Source organism: Bactrocera tryoni, chromosome 4 (genome assembly GCF_016617805.1).
Source record: "Bactrocera tryoni isolate S06 chromosome 4, CSIRO_BtryS06_freeze2, whole genome shotgun sequence".
Taxonomy (NCBI): domain Eukaryota; kingdom Metazoa; phylum Arthropoda; class Insecta; order Diptera; family Tephritidae; genus Bactrocera; species Bactrocera tryoni.
In genome coordinates, this window is record NC_052502.1 from 9120743 (window position 1) to 9142499 (window position 21757).

At 34.2% G+C, this 21757-nt stretch overlaps 1 protein-coding gene across 1 annotated transcript in view; it reads right to left on the reverse strand.

Annotated features, from left to right (window-relative positions):
- The window catches only part of LOC120774311 (mitogen-activated protein kinase kinase kinase 7-like), a 31425-nt gene that overhangs the window by 6657 nt on the left and 3011 nt on the right, over positions 1-21757 (reverse strand). The window lies entirely within an intron of this gene.

The window sequence follows — 21757 nt, forward strand, 5'->3', positions numbered from 1 at the left end:
AATTTCTTTTTAATTTATCCAATTTTTAATTTTTTTTTTGCTTTATAGTATTTCGCACTCAACACAACAAATCATTAAAAGCACACATCTCCACATTCACAAGTTTTTGTTTACATGCGTGTTGCGCGGTGCGATCAGGAAAATCGAAAAATCGATTGGACGCAAATTATGTAAAGCAATTCTAGCACTGCTTTTATACATACAAACACACAGGTGCCAAACTTATTTAATGATTTTTCGATAATTCGAAATCAGTATGAGTTTTGCACTAAAAAGTTCGAACTAAACAGTTATGAGAAATATTTCGATTTTCCTTGCGGCACAAAGATTCTAACACCTGTATGTACATATGTACATATGTATGTGCGTAGGTGAATAAATGGGGCAATTATTTAATGGATACCGCGCCGCGAACAATTCGAACGCCGACGAAAATTCTTCGTACAATGTACACAATCACGCTCGCTCACAGACTGAGACTAGCCGTGCAATCTCAACGTCGCCGACAGCAAGAACAATGAGCTATGAGTGTGGCAACGGATGCGGATCAGCATCCCCAACGAGATTTCCACTCCACGTCCACACATAGAGCCAAGTAATTACACAATTATGCACATTGGCGTTTGTCTGTATGTATGTATGTACGTGTGTATGTGAGCACGTGAAGTCGTGAGTGACGGAGAGCCATAAGGAGCTCATGCAAGGCGGCTCTTCTCAATTTGGACAGCGTTGACGTCATACAAGAAATACTGTGAAGGTATGTGCCCGCTGACGACTCATCACAATGAAAATTAGTCGTACGCACAGTGTGGCAAGCATGCTTAAAATGTGGTTAATTTTTTTTTTTTTTTTGTAAATAAAAATAATAATATTTGGGAGCAATCAGCACATAAGAGATGGCTGGGATTTGAATAGCATCCCCCTTCGGGGTTAAAATTGGTTTTTACTGATAGAGGAGGCTCTCCAGATAAATATCTCAGAAACCAGCGGTAGCAATGCACATATATTTTCTTGATCTGGAGGACCTGCTCTATCCGTTCATACCCATTTTAACCCGAAATCGAAGGGTGATGTTCTAAAATTTACCCCAAGAGATAATTAGCCATGCTGTGTGGGTTCCTAAAAGTCTTTGCTAAGTTTGACTTTAATTCTTGGTCATTAGATTGATCTGGAGATTTGAATTTTTCTTTTTGAGCAATGAGAGAAATTCTCACCACTAATTTCTCACTCAATCTAGAGTCGCAGACGGACAAGTTTTTTTTCGATTTTTTATACTGTGCACAAAATTTCGCTTGTTGAACAAAATAAATACATTACAATGTAGGTAATAGCGACGACAGGAGTGTGATCAAAAAGCAAAGTTGTGAAAATTAAGACTTATTGAAAACATATGAGTGCAGATGAAGGAAAATTTTATAATTTGCTGGCTCTTAACCCGTCGATAAACACAACGAGTCAATATGACCGAAATATAAGTGTTATACAGTGACAGAAAATGATTCGCTAAACAGTTATGAGGAATGCTGTTGTGTTGACAGTCCTTAGCCGGATACAAATCCGGTTCATACCGATAACTAAGACCCGAGCATCGTGATCCTTGCGCAACTTCGTTCTGGATACTGTAGTAGGTTAAACTCCCCAAAAACGCGACGGAGAATTCGTTATAAAGCTTTTAGTTGTGGGCTTGGCTGATAGACTAATAATTTCAAGTTTTTTGTCTAACAACTAACCAACAGTTCAAAGGTCAAAATCACTTTTTTATCTCAAGTACCGCCCTCTCTTCTACCTTACTGCATTCCAATCAATACACAGATTTCACGATGTCCATCAACCGGCTGTCGCTCACGAATTGAACGTGCGGACAACCGACCACCAGAGCCACTAGGGGCCAACGTCATGACGGACACTGACGCGCATATTGTTTTCACTTTTAAAGCTTAGGCATTTTGTTCTTGTACTTTGTATTTGGTAGGTTTTTTAGAAAATATTTATTTAGAAAACATGCTGACGTGTCAAAGTGATTTCTAAATTTGGGACAAGAGCCAGCGCAAACAAGTGATCAACGACAACTTGGGAGCGTTCATTTGACGTACATACATACATATACTATATTATTGTATGTAAGTAGATACATATGTGCTAGGTACAAATATTTACAAGTACATATGTATGTAAGACCACTTTGGTATGTGGAAATATGTACGATAATAATCACAGAGATGCCAACGTAATGGAAAATAGATTTCATGTAGCGAAATTGATTTTAAGAGGTTACTTTGGCTTGGTGGCTTCAGAAAAGAAGACATTTTTACTATATTATTTAATTCTATTAGATCTTTAGACATTCGTTTGAAATCCAAAGCAGAAGCGCTCTTGTCAACAGGTGCTACTTTGGACCTAGTAGGCGATTGAAAAGTAAAGTCCTCTTTCGACGAACAAAAACCAAACTCTATAAGTCACTCATTATTCCCGTCCTGCTATATGGTGCGGCGTCATATACAATGACATCATCTTATGAGTCGGCATTAAAAGTGTTCTAGAAAAAGGTTTTGCGGAAGATTTAGGGTCTTTTGCGCACTGGCAATGATGAGTACCTCAATCGATGCAGCTAGTTATATGACGACGTTGACATAGTTCAGCGAATCAAGGACAGCGGCTGTGCTGGCTAGGTCATGTTATCCGGATGGAAGAAAATACTCCAGCTTTGAAGGTTGTCGATTTAACCAGAGTAAGGAAGACCTTCACTCCGTTGGAGAGATCAGGTGAAGAAGGACCTGGCTGAACTTGGTATCTCGAATTGGCACCAAATTGAGAAAAGTAGAAACGATTAGCGCGCTGTTGTTAACTCAACTATATAACCTCTTAAATATGGAAGTAGAATCGATCGCTTGCAACGGAATTGCGTTGCACAACAAAATGCGTCACGCTAACAAGGCGAACTACAAAGAGAATAATTACAAAGTGAGTAATTTTATTTGCTTTCAAATAAATTGAAAGTTTGAAATCTTAGAAATATACATATTTGAACAGTGCTGCCACTTGTTAGAAAAAATATGTCAATAAATTTGATAAGATAAATGATAACAAATGGAAAGTTTGTGAGAAATTTTAAAACTGAAAATTTTTTTTCAAGTGTTGCCATCTTTTCACTTTTTTTCAGTTAAAATAAATTAATAAATCGAATAATGTAGAAATAAATACATTGAAGATAGTTTTATCTGGAATTTTTTTAGAGAGTTGCCACCTTTTTAATTTTGTCAATTCAAAAAAATTTACATGAATTCTTAAACCCAATAATGTGGAATTGAATACATTTAAATTAGTTTTATCTTGGTATTTTTTTAAAGAGTTGCCACCTTTTTACTTTGTCAATTCAAAAAAATTTACATGAATTCTTAAACCCAATAATGTGGAATTGAATGCATTGAAGATAGTTTTATCTCTGAACTATTTTTTACAGAGTTGCCATCTTTTTAGTTTTGTCAAATGAAATATATTTACACAAATTAATAAATCCAATAATGTGGAATTAAATACATTTAAGATAGTTTTATTACGGAATTTTTTTCGGGGTTTGGTTGCCGGGTCAAAAAATTAGCTCAAGAAATGTGTGAAAAAATCAGCATTACAGTATTGGAATATATGAATTTTAGGGTTGGTCCAAAAAAGGAATACATTTGCGTTTGGTACTCTGAAAAACAGGTAGGAAAATCTCCACAGGTATGAGCTCTGGTTACAATCGACCTTTGGTCGCGATGCAATCCTCGTCTATTTATCTTAAGTATGAGCTTTTTTGTAACGGGAAGGTCCGCCCCTTTACATTTTTTATGCTTTTTATATTATTAAATAAAATAGCTTGATTCCAACTTCGTGAAAAATGTCTGGTTTTGCTAGAAATTGAATGCTCTACAAAATAACGGGTGACCCAAGTAGAGTTAATCTTTTCAATAACATTTTTAAAACGCCGAAGAATGTTCTTTCGAATAATAGAAAACATTCCCGTTATATTAGAAGTTTTTGTGTTTTTTCTGTAAACTTCGAAATGGATCACCTTTACGTTTCTTAGGTTTTTTCGTGAACCTAGCCGATTAAAAGATATAAGCGGTTTTGATAATTTTAAGGATTTTTTTTTGCTTTGCAAAACTCACAGTTTCGAGAATTTTTTTTGGCCCACCCTGATGAATGGTATTTGAGAACTCAATGTTGGGAAGCATTTTCAATGGAAATCGACTTCAGTTAAGGGGTTATATCTTTCTGTCAACGTTAAAAAAATAAAAAAAACCTTTCACGGAGGTATTTCTGGAGATCTTAGCATATTTTTTATTTATTTATTAAATAAAATGCATCTTCAAAAAAATCACGAAAAAACACGTTGATATAAAACCTTAAGTCAAGTCAATAATTTGATTTCTAAAATATAGTATTTGAAGTTCTAACAAGAAAAAAATGGTTTTTAATCTCTATCTTGATATCTCTTCACTGTTAATACCTTTCTATTTTAAACTCGATATTTGTGATACACTCATTGAAATTCCGCTTTGTTTTTGTAAAACTAGAACGGTAAGTGTCAAATATATGAAATAAAATACAAGATCTAAAGAAATATCATATAAGTTGTTGTTTAAGAATTTCGTTTTTTTGAAAAAATATTTTAAAAATACAACATGTAACTTACATACCTAAAATTGTCTCTGATTCACCGCATTTTTTTATTTATTTTTTATGATTTACTTTTTTTCTTTTTTTAGAAATATGAGCAAGTTATCAGTTTTATGCCTCGACAACTTTTCGGAAAACTTTTCTTATAAAAACCATAAATCTTTTATTTTATTTTAATTAATAATAAAAGCACTAAACGCACATCTGCTTGCATTAATTTGTACCAATATGAAAATACATTTCATTTCGCTCGCAGATCACCTACGCAGGCACAACACAGCTCGGCAATATCCTTCTAATTAATCGCGGCGATAATGACTCACTCGGCGGTGCGACGCGTAATAGTGCGTTGTGCGTTGTGAAAATCGCGCTCGATCTCCTCTACGTGCTATTTTCGTTCATTGAATTGGTTCGTGGCGTTGAACGGCTCACTACAAACATAAATCTCAATTATTGGCCGAGAAAACCCCTCATGAAATTCGTTATGTTTGTGCGAAGTGAAAGAAAACACAAACTTTCCTATTTAAAGACTATTTATTAGCAGATTTAGCCATTGCATGCATATGTCAGTACAATTGTGTATACTTTATGTAAGTGTATACACTTATACATATGAAAATACATGAAAATTCAAATGTTTTTGAATCTGTTAATCTTTTGAACTGGCGGCCACACTTTTACTTTGCAGCAAGAAAAACTATAACTTTTTCGCCTTTGTTTGTGTTTGTTTATGCGATAAACCGAAAAAGCAAATTTGAAAAATCGAACCAATTTCCTAGAAGAATGGAAAGTGTTTTACGATTGCGAGGTATTTCCAAAAACTGGAGAGTTTAGTTAATTTTCGCGGAATTACACTTTGTAAAATAAAGGTTAAAGTGGCTATACAGAGCTATATAGCACGACATTGTGTAGAGAAAAATCTTTTCAAACCGACGAGGAGTTATAAGCAACAAATGGTAGCGTATCAGTCTTTTGGAAACTAGAAAATATAACATACATATAGGTTATAATAATAGATTGAACATTTTGGAGATTTTAAAGCAACATGGCTATCTTTTCAGTGCTTTTTCGACTTCAAAATCCTTATCTTAAAACAAGCAGTCTAAAGGAAACCTTTGGAGATATGTCGATCCCTTTACGATTAGAAAATAGGATAAATTCTTAACTTGTAACCCAGCATTCATTATTGGATAATATTCGACCGAACAAATAACGTCCAGCACACAGTGAAGAAAATATAGAAGCCTTAGCTGAGAGTGTACGAGTACATTAAGACCGCGGAGAGTCGATTCGCCGACGTTCGCATTAACTCAGACTGACATATCGAACGGTGCATTTTAGATCGAGACCTTAATTTGAAAGCGTACGAAATACAGCTTGTGCAAGAACTGAAGCCGCTCAACCTTACCAAGCGACATCGCTTCGCTCTATGAGCTCTAGAAAAAATACAAGAAGTTTTCAAGGGAAATTTTGTTCAGCGATGAGGTCCATTTCTGGCTCAATGGGTATATAAACAAGCAAAATTGCCGCATTTGGGACGAAGAGTAACCTGAAGATATTCAACAACTGCCATTTCATCCAGAAAAAACAACGGTTTGGTGGGGCTTGTCACCTAATAGAATAATCGATCCATATTACTTCAAAAATAATGCCGGTGGGAACGTAACCGCCAATGGCTAACGGTCGCCATGATAACCGACTATTTGATGACTGAAATTGAAGTTCGCGATCTCGGCGACATTTGTTTTCAAGAAGACGGCTAAATATTGATGAGATCTATGAGAAGAAGAGCCGTCTGCTTGAAACCAAATGTTGCCGAGATTGCATTGGATTTATTGTGAGAGCACTTCGGTGAGCAGATAATTTCACGTTTTGGACCGGTCGATTGGTCACCAATGTCGTAAGATATCATACGGTAAGACCTTTTCCTGTGGGAATATATAAAGTTTATAGTTTATGCGGACAATCCCCCTTCGATTGAGGCTTTGGGGCAAAACATCACAGTGTCGTTCGCCAGTTACCAGTCGAAATGATCGAACGAGTCGTCGAAAATTGGATACAACGGATAGACCATCTGAGATGTAGCTGCGGCCAACATTTGAAAGAGATAATCTTCAAAAAATAAATACTAAATAATGTTCTTTCGAATGATAATAAACATTCTTCATTAAATTTGACGTTCCTGAGTTTTTTTTTTAAGTAGGGAACTTTGAAATTATTCGCCATTTATATACGAGTATGAATATTAAATCGACATATTTAACATATCCAGCAACATTTCTGAACACGAAATGTGTATTCTTCATGCACGATCTGTTTTGTCATATTTTGACACATTTTTGACACTTTCAGTTCATACTCTTGTAATTAACACACCCGCGAAGTAAACTTCCTACTTTTATGGAATTTATGCAAATCACAAATCAAACCTAATATTGACTTATGTGTAACTATCGTGATTCACGACCTATTAACGATGAATAAGTGGGAAAGAACGCAGCTGAGACATGAGACAGTAATAAAAACAGAATTTACGAGGATGCGTAATTAATATTACACATTTCGAAGGTATTTCCAAAGTAGCTGATCAAATTATATTAACAATAATGCAATAAAAATTAATAAGCTCAATTTATAAATTTAGTGACCACCGCTAAATGACTTATCACTGAAAGTGTGAGTTCTCGCACTGTAAAATAATTACTCAAGTTGCTCGCATGGAAGGCCTACTGTAAATATATGTAAACATCTATCTGTCGCAATTTTATTGCTATCTGCCCATATAGCATCTAATGAGTCATAGGAATCGTCAAGTTGCCATTGGTGGTTGCTCATCCTCATCTTCACAGACCGTAGACAAATATATGTGTGTGTGTGTGTGCGGTGCGAGATTTTTATCCGCTGAATTTCGAAAAATTTTAATATAGACACGTAAATGTAAACAAAGGAAATAAAAAAATGCGATATTTTTTTAGGTTGTGTATACCCAGCTGGAAAACTTGTTGTTTTCAATTTAGTTGAGGTTATGTTAAGTCTGATTAAAATATAAGTCTAACATTAATATCAACTCATTTCTCAATTGGCCGCTGACGTCAGAGTTGAGAGTTGCTCATAGGATCGATTTCCGTAACCTGAACAGTTTCGGACTGTCACTCGATTAATTTATAATCAATTTTATTTTTTGCCGTGTTGCTGTACGCAAAGGTTTGTGGGTTGGTGTACTGGATACCTCTCCGGTTCAGTACGCATTGTCAGTCTGTCACGCTCCATACAAACGCACACATTCAACGCAGCTGCCAGTTTTCTTTCTGTCAGTTTCATACTTTTCTGCTACGGAATCAACGTACCCATTCTGATGCCGTCTTAGCTGTCGTTGCGGCCTATATCCAAATCATCGCCAAGGAGATTATTGAAAAACTTGCATTTCAAATCGCAGCATCACATAAGCACTCGGAAGTGTCTTATAACTTTCAGCGGCTTCCTCGAAGCAAAAATGCTCGGATAAAAATAGAGCAAAGCGGCCAAATCATGAGATTCGACGAATATAGTTGTTGTTTTTACAAGATTCTTGCCGTCATCAGGATAAATAACTGAAGATCCCAAAATATCGTATGGATCGACTAAACACATTTCGGTTAATGTTGCGGGTATGAAGCGTGTCAATGCTAGACTTGTATAAAAAGACCTCGCAAAAGAGATGCTTGACAGCATAACTGAGGACCCTACATTCATCAAACGCATCATTACTGGTAGCTAGACTTAGGTTTATCAATATGACGTCGAAGCTGTGCAGTAATTCAACGAATGGTGCCCAAAAATTTGCCGATTTTGGAAAAAAAAGGCCATCTCAGGCATGCTTGTATTCGCTCAATTTTGAAGACATTTTCTGTCGGTCCGGTTCAAATTTGATCTGTTCAAATCCCAGCCATCTCAGGCGAGTGGAAAAATGGATTAAGCGTTGACATGAATGCAAGCTTAAGAACCTACTTTGAAGGCATTTTTTTATCAGTCCGGTTCAAATTTGATCAAATCAAATCTCAGCCATCTCAGGCGAGGGGAAAAATGGATTAAGCGTTGACATGCTTGCATTCGCTCAAGAACTTATTCTGTAGACATTTTTGTCAGTCCGGTTCATATTTGATCAGGTCAAATTTTATCAAAATTTCTCAAGATTTAGCTTTGCATTCGTAGGTCAATACAGGCAAACCACTCTAGCGTGTTCTTGACGTTTCCCAACTATATAAAAAATAGTAATAATAAATAATGCACCAAACTGTGAAGCATAATGGATATAGAAATGGCAAGTACTATTTATCATAACAATTAATTTTAATTAAAACCCAAATACTTAGCATTCTTAGACCGCCGAGCATACCCGATCCCGCGTATTAGATCGCCCGTGCAACACTGCTACTTTCTTTCCACTTTCGCCAAGTTGACAATATTTCAAAGCCAATGCAATAATTTACAATTTCACAAGCATCGCACATTAACATAAATGGCATTTCGACATGCATAAATCAACAATTATATTACAGGTAATTTCAATAAAATATCACTTTGTATGAGACATTCATTCCGAGGCAGCAGATGCGGCGCACTCAGCAAATTTTTGCACAATTAAACAATTTTCGTTCAGCGGCTCTCAACAATGAACAGACAAGCCTACCCAGCACACACTACCACACATACATACATACATCTATATGCATATATGTGCATATGTACTTATGTATTATAAATGTCCGTATGTAGTGCAAATCATTGTGATGAGTCTACAAATGCACTACCGCGACGAAGACGGAGGCGGCGAGAGGGGGTCGGTTGTAGATGAAATTTTTCATAAATTATTGAAATTGATGAAAAATATACTTTTCGCGCGCACCGTGTGAAAACTTAGAAAATTTATATAGTCATAAATATTTGGTGAGGAAAATTGCCGCAACTTTTTGCGGTTCAGAGAAATCGACACCACACACACACACACACCTACATACATATTAACACAATAGTATACAAATTTACTGCAGTGCCATTAATTTGGCCCAACAGATTTAATATTTCGAAAAGTCTTTGATTTGGACATTAAGGAGACGTTCTACCAAACATACACCCATACATATACAATATATATACTTATACATAGGTATACACATATGTAGATATGTGCTAAATTTATTGGCGAGTGCGTTGGCTACAGCAACATCAAAATATTTTGACTGGTTGAGGCACTTCTACACCGATGATTTACTGAAGCGGCGTAAATGTCGCTGACGAATCCATTTCGACTTTTCGCTGAGTCAGCGCAGTTTCAGCGCTAGAGCTATAGTTTATGGCCCAAACGAATGCACGGAAAATTGGTCGGAAAATTTCGTGTTCATATGTATTAATTTATATATTTTGAAGTAGATATAGCAACTACTTGGACAGTTGGTGAAATGAAGTTATTAAAAAATATAAAATGTTACCTACTATTAGGCGCATGAGCTGAGGCATTAGTTAAGCTACTTAAACGTATAACTCTATAGGTCTCTTATTTAATTATATCTGCATACATATAAACTTATAACTTTCCTTCAATTTCTTACTTCAAAACCTCATTAATGAATAACGATGCCTACAATTAGGCGCATGTGCACTTTAGTGTACCTAAAAGTAAAACAATATTCAACAGTTAAGAAAAATAAGTAATGTGTTAACTTTGGTGGCAACGAAACTAAAATACCCTTCACAAATATTAAAGTTTCCATACAAGAATTTGATTCCGATCATTCAGTTTGTATGGCAGCTATATGATATAGTGATGCGATCTGAAAAATTTCTTCGGAAATTACACTATTGTCTTAGGAAATAATGCAATCCAAATTTGGTGAAGATATCTCGTCAAGTGAAAAAGTTTTCCATACAAACACTTGACTCCGATCACATAGTTTGTATGACAACTATATGCTATAGTGAACCGATCTGAACAATTTCTTCGGAACTTGCGCCATTGCTTTAAACAATAATCTCTGAAACATTTCTTGAGGATATCTCGTCAAACAAAAATGTGTTCCATACAAGAACTTGACTTTGATCAGTCAGTTTGTATGGCAGCTATATGCTATAGTGGTCCGATAACTGCAGTTCCAAAACATGAGCAGCTTTTTCGAAAGAAAAGGACGTATGCAAAATTTCAGATCAATATCTCAAAAACTGAGATAATAGTTCTCGTATATGTATATAGAGGATAGACGAAAATGGCTAAAACGACTCAAATTTTTGTCTGGCTAAGGAGTGTCAACTTGGCAGCATTCTACATACATATTTGTGGAATAAAACATTCCCACAACAAGAACAACAACCGAATTTCTACTTTCGATTAAGTCATATAAATTAAAACGTATAATATAAATTCATAAATATGTTTATGTGTGTTTCAAAATCATTTTTATTTCGATAATTTATAGAATTATAAATACGAGCATGAACATAAATGTGTTCTCTTTTAACTTGACTGCACGAAATTGTGCGTATTTTTGTTGATTTCTATAATTTAGCGTATTCACATAAATCTCGTAAGAATTTCATTTTTAATTTATGCGTTAATTTTATTTCTAATGTGACTAGTGTGTTTTTCATGGAATCAAACGATTAGCGGGAAAATTAGCTTTATAATATTTTTAAAAATATTGGCATTATATTTGATTAGTTTCTTCATAATTTCAAAGATTTTGGATATGCAATTTTGGAAAATGAGTTTTCTTTGGTATTAGCCTTTCTTGGATGACAATTCCTATACCATTCGTAATTCGAAATCGGGTTATATGGTTCAAAAACTTGATTTTCTTATTTCATAAATTATTAGTAAAAGTGTTGAAACATATGTTCCTAAAATTTTAAATAAAAATTCCGATTCGTGATGTAAATAGCTCTTCATCTTCTTTGATATAGCATTATTAAATTTATTTCATTGATTCAATTTAAAACTAGAGATCAATCGTTCTCAAAAATAAAATATATGGATTCGTTTAGTTGATATTTTATATAGGTCGCTCAATAACTTCTTCCGCTGTGAGTAGTTTTCAATCTCTTCAGTTTGATATACATATGTACATATGTATGTACATACCACTATGAGCAAAAAATAGTAAGACTGTTCAAAATTTTAAAATTCTTAATTTAATCTTCAAAATTTATGTCGTCTCCCTCAAAGTAATCACCCTTGACAACAATTTACTTGTGCCAAAATTTTTTCCAATACTCGAAAACGTTGTTAAAGTGAATTTCCGGAATAGCCTGCAATTCGTGTAGGGATTCAGGTTTAATGTCTTCAATAGACTCAATACTGTTTGACCCGCCTTGACGTTTTCCGGCTTCAGCTCTCCTTTGCACGATATTCGACCGATTGATCGTCTGCTTCCGGACCACAATCATAGATTCAAGACCCAACGTTCATGACATCCTGGTAGTCGGAAAGCATTGTTTCACAGGCGTTAACGCGTTACTGTTTTTCGAAAAAATTTAGTGATTTTGGCACCAATCGTGCTTCCACTTTTCTTAGGCCCACATGATCTTTCAAAATGGTTTCCACTGAAATTTTTTATATTCCAACGCTATCCGTAAGATCTCTGACTACTAATCGTTGATTCTTAAGCATCAGTTCTTTTATTTTATTGACTAGTTGATGATCAGTTGATGTTGATGGTCGTCGCGGACGTGGTTCGTCGTTAAAGCGTTTTCGATCCTCTTTGTATAATTTGTACCAATCAAAAACACTTGCTCGCGACAAACACTTATCACCGAGGGTCTTTTCCAACATTCTGAACGTTTGATTCCGTACACAAAATTTAATGGAGTTTTACTATTTTTTGTCCACAGTAGGATGGACATTAGATCGCGTTGATTTACAGTGTGTCAAAAATCGGAAGAATCGCATATGCCTAAAATATTCTAGGAAATATTCTGAGCAAGTTTGTCCAAGAGACTATGAGTCCAAAACCGGTTTCGAGCCAACGATTTTTAATGCGAAGTTTTTTAGGGATCATAAAAATTTGTTCAACAGTTTTTGAGATATCCGAATGAAATTTAGTGGATAGGTGCATTTTGATATTGATCATTTGTCGGAATCGGTCGGATCAGATCGCATTTGTACAAATTCCCCATACAATAAATAATTTTATTTAAATTTATTTTTATAGATTATTATCTTTTAAATGTCGCTTCAAATCGGTTTTAGACCCTAGTCTCTTAGGCAAAGTTGTTCAGAATGATCCGTACAACATTTTCCGCATACGCGAATTTGTGGAAAAAATCGTCCCGCTTACTATTTCACTTCTTTTCAACCAGATGGCAACTCTTTCAAAATATTTTCGATAGCTTTCTGTTTTAGTTTGATGTAAATACTGTATTTTTCATGTATTTTAAAAATTTAATCGCATTAAAAAATTAAATAAAAACAGGTGGCAACCTTTTTCAAAAAATATTTTTACCCATAACTTCTGTTAAAAGACTTATAGGTTGAAAATATTTTCATATCTATGCTATTATTCATTATTAAATTTGTAAACATCTGGCAACTCTGCAATTTGTTTCCTGTAGATTTTGTAATATTTTATGAAAATATTTAAAAATTTTAAGTACATAAAAATGAAAAAAAAAAACGTGTGGCAACCTTTTACAAAATATATTTTTAACCTTTATTTTGTTCAAAGACTTGGAGGCTAGAAATTTTTATCTATGTATGTATGTGTATTAATACTGGTTTTTAAATTTTTAAGAGTTGGCAACCCTTTAAGTTGATTTTTTATTTAAAAAACCCCCTCAAAATTTTTTTCCGAATTGTCATTATAGTTTGTAGTACATATAGTAATATTTTATGTATTTTAAAAATTCAAACAGGTGGCAACTTTACAAAAAAAAATGTCCAATTTTAAGTTCTCGGTTTTTTATGTTTATTTATATATTTCATATATGTTTAAAATATTTTAAATATATGGCAACTTTCTATTTTTTGTTTTTTGAGTGTAAAAAATATTCAAGCCGGTTTAACTTTCACTATGATGGCTTCTGTATACTGTGAGTGTGACGACATATTGTTTGTCACATAACTTCGTTGCAGGCAATCGATTTTATTGCCAGGTCTTAACAATTTTCACTTTAATGAAAAAAAAAAAATTTAGGAAACTATTAAGTTGTATAATATTTAAATTGAAAAATAATTTTCGTTTTGCAATAATTTATGTCGTTTTTATGACTGTAAACATTTGTATATTGTTACAGTTATCTAATATAAACCTACAGTATGTACGTATTCCTACAGATAAAGAATGTACTAAATATTATATATAATATGTCTTTATGTATGTACATATACAAATGTATTTTAAAACACATTTCCGAATATAAAAATATAAAAAACCGATTAAGTTTGGAAATTCTTTGGAGATTCTGAATACGAAGTCAAGTTTATGTGTGGCAACGCTGTGCGCTACACAACATCGTCGCAGTCAATTGATTTTACTTTGCTGCCTAATGAAATTCCACAGCAAACATGTAAACATTAGTAGCGAAAGCTGCTGCAAAACAAACGAACGTGTGCATATAGGGAAAAAGTGATAAAAAAATGAAATTTTTAGTGTGATAATAGAAATTGCAACGGTAAGTTTTTCAAACAAGTTACTAAATTCCAGTATATTGAAGATAGTAAATGTCATAGTTCGCGTTTCCACCAACACAATTTGTCAACAGCAATGGCGAAAACAGCTGCGGAACGCGCGAAAGCGTACAGAGCAAGAAAACGTGCAATGAAACCACCGAGAAGGCAGGCGAAGAGTGGAAAGCAGAGAAGCCAAGAATACAGGGAGAGGAAAAAATTATTGAAAACAAACGCGAACGAAATTACTGACATAAACGGGGTTGCCGAACTACCAGCTGATGAGGAGGCAACAAGCAATTGGTCAACTAGTAAACAGACTAAAACATCGGCAGAACGTATGAGGGAATACAGAGAGCGAAAACGTGCTAGCAGACCACCGAAAAAACAAGCTAAAACTAATACAGAGCGGAGTCAAGTATTTAGAGCGAAGAAAAGATTATCGAGCCCTGACATTCGTAGCTTTGCTGCCATGTATGTTGTTGCGGAATTGACAAACGTTCCGGAAACCACGAACGATAACTTTAACGACTTTGAACGCGCATCGAAGAGTTAGAGCCTTATCACACACGGCAACTTTTGTTGCGGCAACTCTTAGTTTATAGGCGAGGGGGCGACGAGGAGAGGAGAATCGCGCCGAGTTTCCAGTGTTCAGCAACTCGCTTTGTGTTCTTATTCGTAACAGTTCGCTGCGACGTTTTTCGGCATTCGTGTTCTTTCTTTCGTAGTACATAGTTGCATTTGCGTATATTTTTTTGAAATTAATATTTTGAATATATTTAAAAAATTTAATTTCATCTTTTGGTAAGTAATTTGCAAATATGTATACAAATATACATAATATAATATAAATATTTTAGAAAATGGAGTATGACGAAAAAATCAAATTAATTAAAGATATTGTGAAATGTGTGGAGGAAGCCATACAAATTGATTCAGACGATAGTAAAAAGGGTGATATATCTTTGTTTTAATAAATAAAATGTATTTCTTAATTGACAGAGCTGATTAATATATGTGATAGAGTGGCCCAAATACCTATAAGGAAAAAGAAGAGACAATGGGTTAAAGTAAAGAGTAGACAATGGGTTAAGTAAAGTGAAAGAGAATGAGAAAAAAACTCGAGCAGAGTTGCGCAACACAAGTTGCTCGTGTGAAGGTAATGGGCGACAGCAAAAGAGAATCGCCCGAGAATTAGCAACTAAAGTTGCCGCATGTAATCGCAAACTTAGGGAGATTTAGTTTCAAAATATCCTTAAAACTTATCGATTTGGATGCTAAATTTCAAGTTTATGACACTCCTAGTGAAGTCTCAGTCTTTGAGGACGTAGTTCTAGGGCCATTACTTTTTTTTGTATTTTTAATTTTTGTTTTATCTTAAGAAAACATCCAGGGTATTTATGTATGTACTAGTTATATAGAATATAACAACGAGAAAATAAGTTTTGCAAATAAAGTAACTGTAATTAAGTGAATTAAGTCAAATTTCCCCAGGGTAGCTGAGCGCCATTTACTTGCTCACGACCTCTGGGTAGCCAAAAAACATACGTTTGAAGGTGAGCTAAAGTGAGAAGGCGGAAGAAACATTTAATACAGTTCACTCACTCAAAATAATGCGAGGAAAGTTTGGTGAACAAATGAAAGACTTGTAAACAAGAGATTTCCAAACAGAAACTTTAAAATGTCTTGGAATAATTATGGAGAAGTCCGTGAAGATCCGTGGGCTTATTGAATGATTTGTCATTGCATCTATTTTCTTCCGATTTTGACTGTCGTTTTGCCTACGAATGATGAGTAGACAAAAGGCGCAACTACCAGCGATCGAATGAGCCAACCAAACTCGTAAATATGAACTCGATTACGTTTCGGCGAAGGAAAATAGAAATGAGTAAACTAGCCTAGTCTGGATAAAAATTTTGTCGAGAAATAAACCAAGAAAGAAAATGGATTTGGAGGCATAAAGTAAAAGAGGGCTTGGGTCTTCAACTGTGACCCAAATATTATATTAGCACTTTTATGTTTATAAATAAAAGTACAAAGTTTAGCAATGTTTTTGCTCCCAATTTGATTACGATTGACCAACTGTTCGCCACCGAAATGCCAGATGCTATTGCCAACATGGCTGGTGACTCATTGAGAGCATACTGAGTGATGGCGTGTCTTCAGAAAGCCGACCAAAAAATCCACACTAATAAAAAAATCAATCTACGATATATACATACATATTTAAAAAATATTTAATACATATGCATGTATCTATGTATATAGAGAAAAGTGAATGATTGTTTGTGTTTTTATTTTGAGAAAAGTGGGAAACTTGTTTTCAGCTCGTCGCGAAAATCGTCACGCGGCACAGCCTCGCAGCCTCGGCGGCTACCAATAACAATATAAAATACCGCTACAAACACACACACTCAAAAATAATAGATATAATGGGTGATCCAAGTAGAGCCGCTTTTTCAATAGCCTTTTGTGGATCACGCGTGAGTCGTGTCAAGCTGTCATGTTATTTTTGTTCAGTATTGTTCGACATTTCATAATGAAAAGACTTACGCCTGAAAATCGTTTAAAGATCTTTCAACTTTATTACGAAAATTCTCATTCCGTAAAGAATGTGTTTCGCGCGCTTCGCTCAACTTATGGTCAACATAATCGGCCTACTTAGCATATCATTCCCAGCACCATAACCCATCTTGAGACCCAGCATTCATTATTGGATAATATTCGATCAAATAGACCACGTCCAGGACGCAGGGAAGAAAGCTGAGAGTGTTAACGAAGGCCGTGGAGATTCGATTCTGCACAGTCCGAGTGGCTGTGATCGGCGCCGAATCGAACGTATGGAACGACCTGGCACTCTTAAATTAAAAGCGTGCAAAATACAGCTTGTGCAGGAACTGAAGCCGCTCGACCTTCTCATGTGAATCGCATCCCTCATTGAGTTCTTGAACAATTCCAAGAAGAACTGACGTTTTCAAGACAAATATTGTTTGGCGTGGTTTCTGAGCTGGTGGAATCATCGGTCCACATTTCTTCAAAAATGATGCCAGTGAGAACGTAACCCGTGACATTTGGTTTCAACAAGACGGCGCCACTTCCCACACATCGCGTCAACCAATGGATTTACTGAGAGAACACTTCGGTGAGCAGATAATTTCACGTTTTGGTTGGCTGGTCGATTGGTCAACAAGATCGTGTGATGTCACACCGTTAGACTTTTTCCTGTGAGGATATGTAAAATCTAAAGTCTATGCGGACAATCCCGCTTTGATTCAGGGCTTGGAGGAAAACATCACCCGAGTCATCGAAAAAAGAAATGCCAAAGAATGTTGTTTCGAACGATAAAAACATTCCTCATTAAATTTGAATTTTCTGTGTTTTTTTTATAAACAAGTAGGGAACCTCGAAATGGATCACCCTTTACATACGTATATACATAAGAAGAAAACAGAAAATAAGACATATCGCAAAATTCTTGTAGACAAACATCGCGGCTCATTTTACGACTGCCGCCAAATACAAAACCAATGAAAATTTCTCCGCACTAATAGTATTTTGAGCTTGTTGGTCTATGGGGCGGACCGCGAGCGACGAGGCTGAAATGCTTTGACTGCTTACGCATCTCGAAAATGTTTTTTGCACACATGCGTTGCAGATTTACTGCAGCGATAGAAAATTGCATCGCAAAATTTTAATGATCTACGTTAATTCGGCCGCAGTGTTGGCACTCGCGCGCTCTTTTGGCTAGGCCCCACACCCCGGCAGGCATAACACACTCGCGTAATGCAGCGTATTTTGAGTGCGCGCTGAAACGCAAATATGACGACTGTGAGGTTTATAGACGAGAATCTATAAAAAAATATATTTCAATAAAATTAATTTAATCCAATAAAGTATAGAAGTGATAAAATGTTATAATAAAACTAAAGAAAGGCAATAAATTAAAAAAAATATATATGAAAATAAAAACAAAGCAAATCATCGAGTTTATAAAAAATATAAAAGGAAAATAAAATAGGATATAAAATTTAAATAAAAGAATTAGAAGTAAATTAAAAAAAAATATTTTTTACATATCTCTTTAGTCCATACTTTTCAAAAAAATATTCGAAAATTTTAAATGAACATTTCTAATATTTTATGAGTTATAAGTTTCCAAAGTGTATCCACTCAGTTCAACCAGCTCGATTAAAGAATAACTCAAACATTTTTTTTTTTAGAAAAATTGCACTGTGTACTTTTAAAATACATACATATGTATGTAAAAATATACCCTTAATATTAAAAAAAAAAGTATATACTACTTTTTTAACTGTGTCCCTGAAACGTTTGCTTTACTAACCCTGTAACATGGGTTTCAAAACTAGACTTTTTTACTGTCTTATTATATTGCACTACAAGCTTAACTTGCGTCGAGTAATGGTTTTGGAGATACAACCCCGAAAGAAACTTCAAATTTAATGGGGAACGTACATCATTCGAAAGAACATTTTTTTGCATTTATTTTTTTGAAGGTTATCTTTTTCAAATGTTGGCCATGGCTACTTCTCAGACGATCCAACCGTTAAGTCCAATTTTCGATGATACGTTCGAGCATTTCAACTGGCAAGTGACGAATGACACGCGTGAGTGTTTGCTCCAAGATCTGAATCAAAGCGGTATTGTCCGTATAGACTTTAGACTTTACATATCCTTACAGGAAAAAGTCTAACGGTGTGATATCACACGATATTGGTGGCCAATCGACCGGTCCAAAACGTGAAATTATCCGCTTATAGAAGTGTTATCTCAATAAATCCATTGATTGATGCGATATGTGAGAAATGGCGCCATCTTATTGAAACCAAATGTCGCAGAGATTCAATTTCATAAATCAAATAAGCGGTTATCATGGTGTGATAGCGGTTGCCATTGACGGTTACGTTCTTACCGGCATCATTTTTGAAGAAATATGGACCGATAATTCCTCTTCAAGAGCCCGTTGAGCGAAGCGATGTCGCTTGGGAAGGTCGAGCCACCTCTGTTCTTTCACAAGCTGTATTTTGTAGGTTTTCAATTTAAGATTTCGACGCAAAATGCGTCAAGTCGTCGGACTGTGCTGTGATCGGCGTCGAATCGAATCTCCACGGCGCCGAATCGAATCTCAGCTTTCTTCCCTGCATGCTGGACGTGGTCGATTTGGTCGAATATTATCCAATAATGAATGCTGGGTCCCAAGATGGGTTATGGTGCTGGGAATGATACGCTAAGTAGGTCGATTATGTTGACCATAAGTTGAGCGAAGCGCGTGAAACACATTCTTTACAGAACGAGAATTTTCGTAATAAAGTTGGAAGATTTGTAAACTATTTTCTGGCGTAAGTCTTTGTGTAATCAAGTTGCCAAGAACTACTCAACCGGATTATGTGGCTATCCTCCGAACTAAGATTTTTGAAAAATAACGAACCATTTTTGTTTTTCATGAAATTTTAGGGTTTCATATTTAAAAGCATTTCAATTTCATTTTTGAATTATATCCTTTGAAAATGTCAAAAAAACCCATGTAAGCCCTTAAACACAATCAAAATTCGATTAAATCATAAAAAAAGGACTAAAATTTTTCTGTTATTAAATCTTGTACCCACGATGGATAAGTTTTCCAGAAATTAACCTGCTTTTATCCGTAGGTATTTATAAAAAGCATAAAAATGAGTTTCAGTTAATACGAATGGTGCTTCCCGAAGCACACAACAACAAATACATAAATTACTGTCGCAGAAATGCTGCAGACAGATCGCCACCACAAAAGACAAAAAAAACAACAACAATATGAGTCATTTATAAATACCCAAATGTAATGTACATACTATATGTATGTAAGAGTTTCTTTCTTGTAGGAATGTGTATATGTATGTATGTATGTGTGTAAGGACATTTCTTCATCTTTAAAAATAGCCTGTGTAACCAACCATCTGTTGTGATTTTCGTAAGCTGCTTAACAATTTTGTTTTATATTATTTTATAATATGTCGTTATTAATCTTTTTAGAATGCTTATTTTGTGTGTGTGTATGTGTGTTTTCTATAATTAGTTTTTGTTTTTCGAAAATCGCTTTTGAGTGATTGTAGTTTGCAGAATGCACAAGTCAAGTCTGCTGGTGTAAAATAATAAAAAATGTTGTTATTTTTTTTTTTTGTTGGTAACTTGGCGATTTTTGAACTCGTTTTAAGGAAAATTGTTAACTTGGAATTTTGTTTATATTTCAAAAAAAATGTAACTAAAGTTTATTATAACCAAGTTGTTGTTGTTGTAACGTCAGAAAATGTTTCAAAACAATTTTAAAGAACTCTGCAAAATAAAAACCCGAATCCGTAGACTCGTTTGTTGTGGGAAGTTTTTTAACTATCGTATCGTAACGGTTGTTGTTGTAGCGGCAGAGAAATATGCTGAAGAAATTTCAAGGAATGGTACCTTGGCTGGAAAAAAAGCTGGATCAGTTCCGGCTACTTAGACCCGACTGTCGTGCGAACGGTTATCGTAGCGGTGAAATTAATCAGAACGATATTTGCCCAAAGGACGTGAAATGAGGTAAAAATTTAGAAATACTAGGTAAAATTTTTTAAGGTTATGCCCAATTTTTTCAATCGTACTAAAATTTCATGTTCTTGCTGCAAAAACTCTAAAAAGGACTAGTTTTTTTTTAAGATGGGCTGTGGGGTTCAGTGTGGTGGTGGATGTTATGGTGGTTGTTGTTGTAACGCTTATCTAGTTATTTAACGGTCGGCCAAGGAGGACGGGCGAGGGTGCTTGGTTAGTCCTGCGTGGACTGATTTAAAAAAAAATGAAAATCAAATATTAAAATTAAAAGATAAAATTATAAAAAATAAAATTAAAAAAAAATTTATTAAAAATTAAAAAAAATTTAATTAAAAAATTAAAAAAATTAAATTAAAAATTAAAAAAAAATTAATTAAAAAAAATTAATTAAAAAAAAATTAATTAAAAATTTTTAAAAATAAATTAAAAATTAAAAAAATTTAAAAACATTTAAAGAATTAAATTAAAAGAAATTTTAAAACTAACTTAAAAATAAAAAGAAGAAATTAAAAATTAAAAAATATATGTATTTGAAAAAATAAAAATTTGAAAAAAATAATATAAAAATTAATTAAATAAAACAGTATTAAAATTAAAAAAAAAAAAAAAAAAGAAAAAAAATAAAAAAATAAAATAAAAAAATAAAAAAAAATAAAAATTTGAAAAAAATAATATAAACATTAAAATAAATGTAAATATACATACATATGTATGTATGTTATTTAAAAAAATGTAAATTAAAAAAATATTTGAAAAAATAAAAATTTTAAAATATGATATAAAAAAATAATTAAATAAAACAATATTATTGATATTAAGGTCAAATAACTATGTATATCAGTTCACATATTGTTTGATTTATAATACTCAAAATAATAACTGTTTAAT